This window comes from Lucilia cuprina, chromosome 6 (assembly GCF_022045245.1).
Source record: "Lucilia cuprina isolate Lc7/37 chromosome 6, ASM2204524v1, whole genome shotgun sequence".
NCBI lineage: Eukaryota > Metazoa > Arthropoda > Insecta > Diptera > Calliphoridae > Lucilia > Lucilia cuprina.
The window spans coordinates 62,301,781-62,313,859 of NC_060954.1; the positions used below are offsets into that span (position 1 = coordinate 62,301,781).

A 12,079-nucleotide genomic window follows, 5' to 3' on the forward strand; every position below is an offset into this window, starting at 1 on the left:
TATTAGAATTAGATTAGATCAATTTCGAAGGGAAAACAAGACATCCGGTTACATGTAAGTCTAAATTTTAATGCATGTTTGTTTAACTCTCACTAACTTTATATTCAAAAACCTATTGTAAAGTTAGTTGGAAATATCTCTTTTTTATTCTTAAAGTATTCTTTTAATCTACTATTTTTCGTCTATTTAATCTTTCAAAACTTTTCAATTAATTATGATTTACGTTGACATCGTTTAGCCAAAACAATTTTACTATCCTTTCTATATTAAATTTAGTTCGTTTTAACAAATCTCCTTCACAAAACGTTTTTACTAACAATAACAGTTGTCACCACTTCTCATCATCTAGCTGTGGTGAATACATGCGGTTACATTTGAATCCTGTTAATAATGTCCTGGTTGTATAAAAATATATATTTCAGTCTTTCTAAAAACATTAAAGCTAACGGTTGTTCGCATAGAGCTTTACAAGGATTAACCGTTACACATTTTCACTCTCGCGCGCGTTACGTGCATTACTACTTACTACTACTACTACTTCTCTTCTTTTGTTATATTGTACTCTTCTACTACAAAAATAAAAAGGAATAATATTTTGTTGCTCGAAACGATTTTTATTTAAAAACAGTTTTTAATTTCCGGTACTGTTCTGTTAATCTATTGACAACAATAACATAAGTAAAGTGAACTTGTGTTTGTCATTCGCATCCTTTATACATCCACATACTATCGCACAAACATCAAGTCAATCATCTAGTTTTTATCAGTGAAATAATAACAACGACAACAAGTTGATGGTATTTGTGCGTTTTAGTTCCTAAAATCATTTTTTTATTATTGTCATTGTTCAAACGTTAAATGTAACAATACATAGTTATTATTTTTTTCAAACCGACTTTATAACCGACGGCTAAATATAGTTGTTTACTATTATAGTTGTTGTTGTAAAATCCAAACTAACTGTAAAGTCGTACACAATATATACATGTATTTCTATATGTAAGGGAGTATTAAGAAGTATTAACTAAATTGAAATTTCAACATCATCATCATCTAAGGATTAATAAAAAATTTTACTTTGTCATCAACTGATTGTGTCTAAAGCTCGAGGAATAGCAAAACAACAATAATAACAATCAGCATCAGAATTACTATCGTCGACATTACATACATTCATACATACATTCATTCACTCATTCATATATACGAACATTTATACGTGTATTGTTTATTTGATTAAACAGTATTTCTTACTTCTTCATTCATTCATCATACATACATACCTTCATACATTTCATTTATTTGTTCATTCATTTTACTGTAACCGTGTGAAAATCCTTTTGATCCCTACATGACATTCCGTGAGTGGGTATGTGAGTGATTTTCTTGTGTTCACTAAGGTTTAGGGAGCTTGTAGATAATCTTATTTAGAAAAACATCTTACTTTTCCTTTACAACAAAAAGCCAAAAATACACACATACATAGAACAACAACAAAATAATAATATTAATGAACCTGCTATAATTTAAAACAACAAATAACAGTAACAATATTAGAAAATTGTAGTCTATTGTTTCGTAAAATAAAATTATAATAATAAGAATGACAAAAAAATATATATAACTACAACTCATTAAAGTGTCGTAAAAATAAAGTTTCATATCATCATTCGCATCATTGTGGTTTAAATTGTGCTTCTAGGTAGGTGCGACAATCTGTTGTTCACATCTAGTGTCTTAATTTGCATCATTTCCGCCCTAACGCCCTAAAATAATACAAAACAACAATAAAAAAGAAGTAAGAGAAACCCGCATACGTCTAACTTTGTTGTTGAACTTTATCGAAATATCAACGAAAGGATTACAATGAATTTGAGTTTATTACTTGGCCTTAAAACATATTACGGTCATAATTAAAATAAAAGTTAAAAAAAAAACGACAAATATAAATATGAAAGAAAAAGTTTTTGTTTTAAAATTCAACTAATTGAAATCAATTGAAAATACAGGAAAAAATCCATGTACATATTTTTAAAGTAAATAAAAATAAAATTTTTAAAGTGCTTAAAGAAATTGAAAGTGTAAATTTGAAGTAATAAAATTGAAAAAGAAGAAAAAATAAGTTAAAAATATAAAATCAACCAATGAACTGGATACAATTACTGGATAACTGAGAAATGTGACCACATTAAGCTGCTTAAAAAAGTGATAAGTAAGGATTTAAAAATTTGAAAAAAAAAATTCTTAGTAATAGAAAACCAATACTATTATTTTTTTTTAAACATACAAACATATAGGTTTTCTTATATACATACATATGTGTACATGTTATTGTTCCCTTGTAGTTCGGGGTGGCTGTTAACACACCAGTTACTATATACTTTGTAAGAACTTTAGACAATCAAAATTTTAAGTGTCATCTTTCTAGATAACGTAACTTAGGCATACTTAAGAGACAATTGATGTCCTTAACAGACTCAAAAATAATACAAATTCGAATTAATGAATTCGAATTAAAAGTATAAACCTACATTTAATACATGCAAAACTGTTGGGTTATTTGCAAATATATGTACATACTCACACGCCCTAACAAAACACATAGTCTAGCTAGATATTATGCATACACACAAACAAAACAATATTATTTTCAATACATTTACAGGGTGGGTCAATAAAATATGAACTTTTAAGCCTAAGCTATTTGAATTAATTAACAATTTATGTCCAAAAATCGTAAATACTTGTACGAGGGTTACATCGAAAGTCTTGGCTTGGAATGAGTTAAGTTGCTATTATATTTCTGGCATTTTTGGCATGACAAGTTCATTACCATGTAAGAAGTTAAAATGCTAAAATTTACTTACACAATAGCATTTTAAATCATTATTTTAACACGGTGATGCCAAGTACTTACCACAAATGATTACAAGTAATTAGAAAAAGTAGTCATTGTAAATTACATGAATAAACGTATACAGCGTCTGTATCTTCACTGACAAGATGACTAATGAATTAGAAAGTATTTATATAACACATTATTAGTAAGACCTCATTAGACTAATTCTGTGTAATCCAGACCATATGTAGTAGTCATTGAAAAGTATGTTGTTGGTAAGTAATTACAACTGATAGCTATTACCCAGTTTTTGGTGGATGTCTTATAAACCTTATGGCGATTAAATATTTGAAAATATGTTCGAAACACCAAGAAGAATATTTCATGTAATTTGAAAAAGATTCTTAGATCAAGTTATTTAGTAATTTTAACGATATAGTTCCATGGCATGAGCAAGAATATGGTTATTATTTGTAGAAAAGTAATGCAAAAAAGTCAAACAACTGACGTCAAAATATACTTTTATAAATATTTTTGCCGCGTTATATCCTAGAGGTTATATCTTTTCTTTAAAGCGGACATGTTATTCTTTCAGAATTTAAAAATAAAGGCATATTTCTGATTTTTTTCAATTATTATAACATGATATCTCGAAATCTTAATGAATTTGCTTCATTTTCGAAATAAAGCTATTACTGAGCTTGAGTAAAGTAAGAACCTTCCCAGCAAAAATTTTCATTACCTAGTAATCTAGAAAATAATATTGGAATCACGTGGAAACTAATTACTTTTGGGGTGGATAACTAATTATTTTTGTTCGACGAGGTTCAAATAATATGTACCTACCTTAAACAAATTAATAAATGGTTACTAATTTGATTACAAAAACTTTGCGAAATAACTAGTTACAAATAAACCTACAAATATGTTATGAGAAAGCTAGTTATTTTGGGCCGACTTTGTATGTAGAAAACATTCAGTTGTTTTCTATGTTTCTCACTCCAGCCGCTTACTCGATGCTCCATTAACATGTTGCTTTTTGTAATTTTGAGAACGGCTTTTTACAAAAATATATAAATGAATGTCATTTTGAAAAAAAATAAACAGTATCCAGCAGGGCTCGAACCCCCTGTTTGTTAAATGAACGACCTAGACAATTGAACTATAATAAATCCAAATTGTTTTGTTCTTTACCAGTAATAACCTATTCAGCTAAATGAAATAATGTAAATGATAATGAACACTCATTACCAAGTAATATATGAAATAACTACTGGCTATTACCAAAAATTTCAGATTTTTTCCTGGGTTTTTATAATAATTAAAAAACTTTTAAACATTCATAGCCACTCTAAGGTATGTTCACACCTTATATATTCAAGATTTTAGTAAATCTTTAATAATATTGAATAAAAATATGAAATGTAAAGTCATAAGAAAACTATGTTATGTAAATATGTATATAAAATATGTTACGTACTTATGTTAATAAAATATTTGGTTTCTTTCAGTCATAATGTCGATTTCTGAGTGGTGACGTATGAATCTATGTATAGTCTTAAATATTTTTGTTATTGTGAACCTACATACCCTAACAGATACTTTTACACTTTCACTTTAAATAGCTTTTGTTTCTTTATATAAATTATATGCTATAAAATTACAAAGAAATATTATTTATTTAAGACTTAGCTTCAACATCATTAATCTGACATCTTTGCATATAATAAAATTATACAAATATTAAGAACATCTCAAAATATTAGTTAAACTTTAGCCTGAAAATGTTGTTAACTCACCCTGTAAAAAGATATTGGATTACGAGTTAATATACTTTTGTAACAAACAACATTTGACACCTTTTTACACGTTGTTTACACACACACACACTATTGTATAACAACATACACAGATAATTTCGAAAACCTTTAGTGCAAACGCCCTCATACAAAATGTAATGAAATAAATACATTCTTTGAAAAAAAAAACCCTCACCTACCACAACAGATCTAGAAATATAAAGAGGAAATATTAATATTAGAAAACCTTTAGGAACTATAGTACAACCAACACAAAGTTTCCCACTAACACTCTCATCATAATAACAAAGTGTAAGTCCTTTAAAGGAAAAAAAGCGACTGTATGGTCATGTACTTTGAGAAATATGTACATGTGTTTGTATAAAAGTAGACCGCTTTTCAAGTTAATTGAAAAATCTATTGTAATATATGTTCAGTTCAGTTTAGGTTTTTTTTCCATGTTTTCTTTTTTACATTTTGGCGAGAAATCGAGCCCAACTAGTAACACATTTACATAATAAACATACAATATGAATATGTTTGAGAATATGGAAAAATCCTTTAGTTTATCTTCTCTAACCGCTTTATTGTTGATATACTTTTATATATATTTTTTTAATAAGAAAAAAAACAGACAGAAAGTCATATAAATAGGTCCTGCAGTTCGTGGGGCTTTTCCGTAGTTGTTGGTTTTTTTATATTACTGGGGGCGCTAAAGTGACTTCATTGCAAATATTTTAAAGGACTCCAGTCAATAATTTGTATAAAAACGAGTATATTTAAGTGTTTAAGCCTGCAAGACCGAAGATCGTTCCCACGAGTCGAATTTCGTTCGACAAAAATCTTATCTATCTATCTATCTATCTATCTATCTATCTATCTATCTATCCATCTATCTATCTATCTATCTATCTATCTATCTATCTATCTATCTAACTAACCTGGAATAGTCAACTTATAATTCTACTGATCAAACTATAATTCTTTATTAAAAAGAAAGTCTACTTATAGAGAAAGTATTTAATATCTCGTAAATACAGACTGTCCAAAAGAAATCTGACTTCTTTTAAACCTACTGGGACTTGCATATTAGATAACACATATTCTAATATGTACATCTGTATGTATGTGTGTTTATGTATTTAAGTAGTCCATATGATTCTATTTTTTTCCTTTTTTTGGTTATGGTCTAGCACTTTTTAGTAGGTTCGTTTTTATACATACATATATTTTTTTTTGCTTTGTCCGTTTGTTAAGTTCCATTCACATCAGTCTGAAATGTATGCAAATTGTTGAAAGTCTTTTTTTAAGAGGTTTCCTATTTTTTTTCTTTATTTTATATTTCACTTTTATTTTTTAATATTCTTTTCTCTTGCTTTATTTTTCGGTAAGGACTGAGATAAGTTAATAGAATTGCATTTTGAATCTATAACAGAAAATGTTATATAAACACTTGACATATTTCTCAATTTAATTAGTTGTACTTAAACTACACTTTAAATTATATATTTCAGCATATTTTCGAATCATCTAGACCAAAAATTACACATTATCATATACATTTTGTTATATAAGAAATTATGTAAAAAGTCCTGGTAAATGTTGATTTTCACCACTTTATCTGATCCCTGTCCTTTAATATGGTCGTTTGTTTTCATGTTGATGTGACTAAGTGTGTATGTATGTATTAACGGAAATGCTACATTTACTTGTGGTTGTGTCGTGTTTTTTCAACCATATCCTCAGCAGCTTATCAAAAGAAATACTCTGTATAAACACACTTACGTATGTTAATGCTTGATTGTGTATGTGTTTGTCTTGTATACGGCACAAAAAAGGACATGTTAAAATGCTTTAATTAAATTTTATTAAAATGTTAATTTATTTCTTATGTACACATGACAGTTTTTTCGTGAGTGTGTGTCTCTGTTTATCTTTTTATTTTATATTTCTTTCTTTCGTCTTTAAATTTATCCGCAAAATATCAGGTAATATTAAGCCTCCTTTTGGATATATGTTTAAATGAGATTAAAAGAACTTTTAATTTCAGTTTCGAAATTCAACTCCACAAGGATGTCAGTTGTAATTTCGTAGAAAATGTTAAGTTTGTTAATGTTACGAGAAAGGATTATTAAAAGTAATCTGATTTATACGAATTGACTTAAGTTGCAATTTAACAATGAAAATTATACTAATAATAAATATAATAAATACAATTATTAATGTCGATTAGTTTATATTAATGTCTTTTACTTACTACAAGACTGGCATAACTCAAAAGTTTGGTTTTTATACCCTACAGCTCTGTAGTGGGAGGGTATTATGCGTTTGTGCTGATGTTTGTAACACCCAAAAAAATCATTTTCTGAATCGATTTATGTCCGTCTGTCTGTGTGTCGATGCAAACATTTTGCACACGCTACAGGTCGCAATTCAAGATAATTTGATGAAATTTTTGGTTCCCTTGGTTCAAGAACGAACGCTATTGAAAATGGTTGAAATCGGTCCATTATTTCGCCTAGACCCCATACAATCGTACTGCCCGAGTTTGTATTCTTTACATTAAATGTTCTATTATGTTAATAAAAATCAGCAAAACTTAGTGTTCTAGAACTTTAAACTACACAATCGATTCTTGTAATGATCGGGCTCCCATACAAACTTCCCTTCAGATAACGAATTGAAGGTCAAAATTACTTATAAACACTAATAGCACGATAGGCCCATATTTACCCCTACTTCCCTATCCCTTATAGAACTTAGCTTTTTTGTCAAGAATAAGTAGAAATATTCCGAAAATTTTAAAAATATTCACATTTGGTGTAGTTTATCATATGGTCGGTCATGCCCGACTATATATTAATACTTGTTTAAACTTTAAAATATGTTCCATTCTAAGATCTTTAATCTCCAGAAACGAAATAATACCAGTCATGTAGTAAACGAGCGACAAGTACACGAGAATAGGCGGTAATGGGAGGACATTTTTAAATAGTTTCTCGCCCAGTGTTAAGCATTTTAAACTACATACTTATTTAATTGTTTAATAAATTATGTATTGTAGGCAGTTAGTGGGAAAATGTCAGACAAAATAGTAAATGTTCTTAGGTTAAAAGATTGTATAGTTTTTTTTTTTTTTTTTTTTTGCACTTAAAACTTTACATATGTGTATTCCCAATCGGTTCATTCCATTAAATTCTAAAAACTAGAAAACTTTCTTATAAATACTCATCTCTGTTATTAACCTACTTATGTAAGTACTTATTTATGAATAACAAATTATATTAATTAAATGTCCATTTATGTTTAAAAAACATACAAAAATTATTAAAAAAAAAATTATTTTCAAATCATTTACTTAACAGTAATTACACTATGTAACATGTTTGTACATTTCCAAATGCATAAGCACGAATGAATTACTTAAAAACAATCGGGGTGTGAAAAAATATAAGCCACCGTGACCATACAAAAAAATAAGAAAACTTTAGAAAACATTTAAAAATTTGGAACAAAAGAAAATAAAAAATCCATAGAATTTTTTAATAACTTTATAAAAATTGTCAATAAAATTTAATGGTTTTATTACTTCTATGTATAGAATCATAAAAAGAGAAAAATAATAATAAAAGAGAACAGAAAACTTACATATAAATTTTAAGGGGATACAATGTAAGGAAATACCGTTACTACCACTAAGCAACGGCTCGTCCTTTTAACTTGGTTTGGAAATTCAAAGAACCGTTAACAATATCGTTAAAATTTATTTCAAAGAAATTTAGTCATCAACAATTTGCCATCATCACCATCAAGAACAACAACAACAACATCATCATGACCGTAGTAATAATTTACAAATGGACAGACTTGCACAGGCGAACTTAAACAAAGAATGTAAATTGTATTTTCTAATAAAAAAAGTTCATACAAACATATAGAAAATTTCCATATTTACGTCTAGTATGTAGAATATTAGTATGCACTCAGTCATTTGTTCAGTCTTTCAATCGTTCAATGGCTACTTTACTAAATCATTTGTTGTTTTTTTTTATTTTTCTTGTTTACTTTTTTTATTGTTTGTTTTCATTTCAATTTTTACGAGTTCTTTTTTGTCGATACAAAAAACAACAATAATTCAAACAACTAAATAAACAGCTGATATTTTAGATTAAATTAAAGTGGGGGTGGGGTTTTGAGACAACACTACTTAAGGGCCAATTTTTTTTCCTTACATGTTAGAAGGCTGTTAATAGTCGGAGTAATGCACTTTTTTTATTTATTACTTATGTGTGAATTGGCAGTAAATGTTTGTCATGCAGTTTGTTACATGTACAAAAGGACTTTTTTTTTGCTTTGTTGATAAGGGTGGTCAAGTTAAGGACTACATACTAAGAAAAAAATAAGAAAAATATTACTACAACTTTATACCCTTTAATGGTAATGGAAACTACAAACTTACTGATAAAATTACATAGTTCATCATTGTGTTTGTAATTTTTACATCTTCTAAGCTCAAAACCGAATTATAAATAAGTAAGAAATCCTGTGAAAAAGAGGTGAAATACTAATAGAGGTGCTGTTAGTTCTGTTAGAATCCTCGGTCTTTCCTTCACATGATTTGACTTTGTTCTGGCTGGTCAGTTCATTTGTGAACATTAATGGTCGGTGTTGTTGTCATCTCATCAGATGTCACTGAATGATGTGACAAAAGCAACTTATGCTGGATTTCGAAACTGTTAAATATCGTGTACCCTTCCATAGAATCATCATAGAATGTAATTAAAATAAGTTAGTGAAATTTCAACTAAGACTCCTTTCTGCGACTAGAGACTAGTACTCACTGAACATGCAACTTGCAATCTGTCGTGATGTTCTTTTGACTTTGAAAATGTCTACATCCCTTATCACATTATGTCTCTAAGTGTCAAAAAAGCCCATGGAAAATTCTTTGGTCTGGGGACTATTTCATTAATTTTGGTCAGTCTGAATACGGGCAAGTTCAAATGTCTTTGAAATATTGTAATAAGGCTATGGGTTTGTCTTAGAAATAGAATATTTTACAGAAAATTGTATGATATATGAACTATTTTATTGATTATACTAGTATTTTTACTAGATTAAGGTCTATGATCTTGTTTATTAACTAGTCTACAGATAAGTCTACTGATATTTTTATATGAACTAGTTAGTGGACTGGTCCACAGTCAATACAGTTATTTTTAGTAAATCTAAGAACAAGTCTATTAACTCTTTCACGTATTCTGAACACCGGTATCCCAAAAATTTGATGTCACAACATGATAAAAGGGATAATATCCTGCGATATCCTTCGAAAACACTTTTTCTATTTTTCATCAAAAATTATCAATATATGTCAAAATAAATGTTCAATTCACAATCGATGTTGTAGCGTTGTATGCGTTGTATGTCAGCAGATGCTACAATAGTCATAACAATGTTGTTGGTATTTTCTATGCAAAAGCTCTATACAACTCTTACGACAATTTTTCATATGTTTTTCGAATGTCGTAAGAAAGTTCAGTGTTGTCAATTGTTTATTTTAGCATATAAATAAGAAATTCAATCGATTTTGGCATAAAAAACAATAAAGTGGTAACACAGAAATTACAAACAAATAGCTGTTTACCAAAACAAAAATAAAATTTTATTAAAAACTGTTTATTTATTAGTTTAAAATATGGAATAATGAAAGCAATAGAATTTTAAATAAAAAGAAATTAATTTGGTTAATTTTGCTCGTTTAAATAGTTTAATATTATTTGATTTTTTTTTGACAACTTTTGACATTGTTTTGATTGTTTTTTATTGTGAACATAAACTTATGACTTGCTACAAAAATCTGTTCACAATCACTGTTACTACACTTTAGTAGATACAATATACAACTTGATTGTGAATTGAACAAAAGTGTTTGGTGAAGTCATATCCTAGTAAATTTATTAGTATTTGGTCTAGTCTAAGATCTTCTTTAAAGTTTAGTCTTAAGTCTATTACCCCTTAGTATCATAATTTCTTGAGTAGTTTAAGTATTTGCATTTTCTGAACATGGTGTCTCAAAAAGTATAATAGTACAAATTAAATATTCCCGATATTCCTGCTTAATACAAATTAAATGCAGTTTTGTAGTAAAACCCATTATCAAAGTTTTTCTAGATAGTTTACAGATAAAGGTAAAAAGAAAACCATATGTGTTTATGTCACGGAACTAAGTTTAAAGATTAAAAATATACCATTTAATTAACAAAACTAGGTTTGTTATCTACATTTATGTAGAGTAAATACAAGTCGTGCTCAACTTATAGCTTCTTATGGGTTATCTTTATGAGGGCTGATGTTTAAGCGACTGACTTTTTATTATAAGGCACCACTTTTTTCTCGTATTTTTTTTTCCTTTTTTTTTATTAAAGTCTCTATTAATTTGGATAAAAGCACTCACCAACATTTTATGCATGGAGAGTTTCTATATATATATTTTTTTTGCGTTGCTATAAAAACAAATACTCTGACTACCACCAGCTCCAGTGCTACCCACACCCACGTCAAACCGCCAAGAAATGTTGTGGTTCCTTTTCTTGGAAATGTAAATAAATGAAAACTTATCAACAACAAAAATGCACAGAAAAAAACTCCCTTCTCAAAGTTGAGAAAAAAAATTACAGGAAAACATACGAGTACAATAAATAAGACTCATACACAATTTACGAGTATTTGACTACAATTTTCACTTTTTTATTTTAAAAATATGTTTTCTTCTGGGTTAACCTGCTAGCTAGTGGTATTTGCTATTTGCTGTTGTTTTTGTTATTTGTTATTATTATCATAATCATTATTAAGGTCTCTTTTTTTATAAATTTTCATTAAAAGGTAACTAAACAATGTATTAATGTATTTTAGTGGCTTAAATGGCGCAACATTAAAGCCAAACAAACAAACAATAATGTTGTCTAAAAGTAATAAATTAAATATGCTTATTGGCCAAGTTAATGTATACCCAGTGCAATATTAACAACTTGTATATGTTATCCTGTAATACCAACCAAAAACTCTTGGTCGTTTTGTTTTTCTAATATGAGTCATAAATGTCACCAAGTTTAAGTTTGAATTGGTTTTTTATCATATTTTCTTTTTTTTTGGAGAATTTTCATTTAGATGCATACAATTTGATAAATACATTGCTGCTGATATTGAAAACTTTCGGGTTGAAAAAAAAAAATTACAATGAAATAACGTATGTATTGTGAATAGTGTTGACAAGGGACGGGCTTTTCATTGTTGCTATCTATACAATACATCCAAAATAGAAACATTTGAAATAAATTTATAAAAGGTGGTATTGAAAAACCTAAATCAGAATTTATAATAAGCAGCCAACAATAAAAAATCTCTCCCCCCAAAAAAAAATATATATATAAAATGACAG

General features: G+C 28.1%; 1 protein-coding gene across 3 annotated transcripts in view; it reads left to right on the plus strand.

Moving 5' to 3' along the window:
- Positions 1–435: 435 nt before the first annotated feature.
- LOC111685178 (tyrosine-protein kinase Dnt) overlaps positions 436–12,079 on the plus strand; it is a 68,785-nt gene continuing 57,141 nt past the window's right edge. For 2 of the 3 annotated variants that reach the window (XM_046954391.1, XM_046954389.1), the window contains exons 1-2: positions 436–797; positions 2,010–2,212. The gene's annotated coding sequence lies outside the window, so the exon portion shown is untranslated. The remainder of the gene's footprint in view (positions 798–2,009; positions 2,213–12,079) is intronic. The other variant, XM_046954390.1, reaches the window with a different exon arrangement.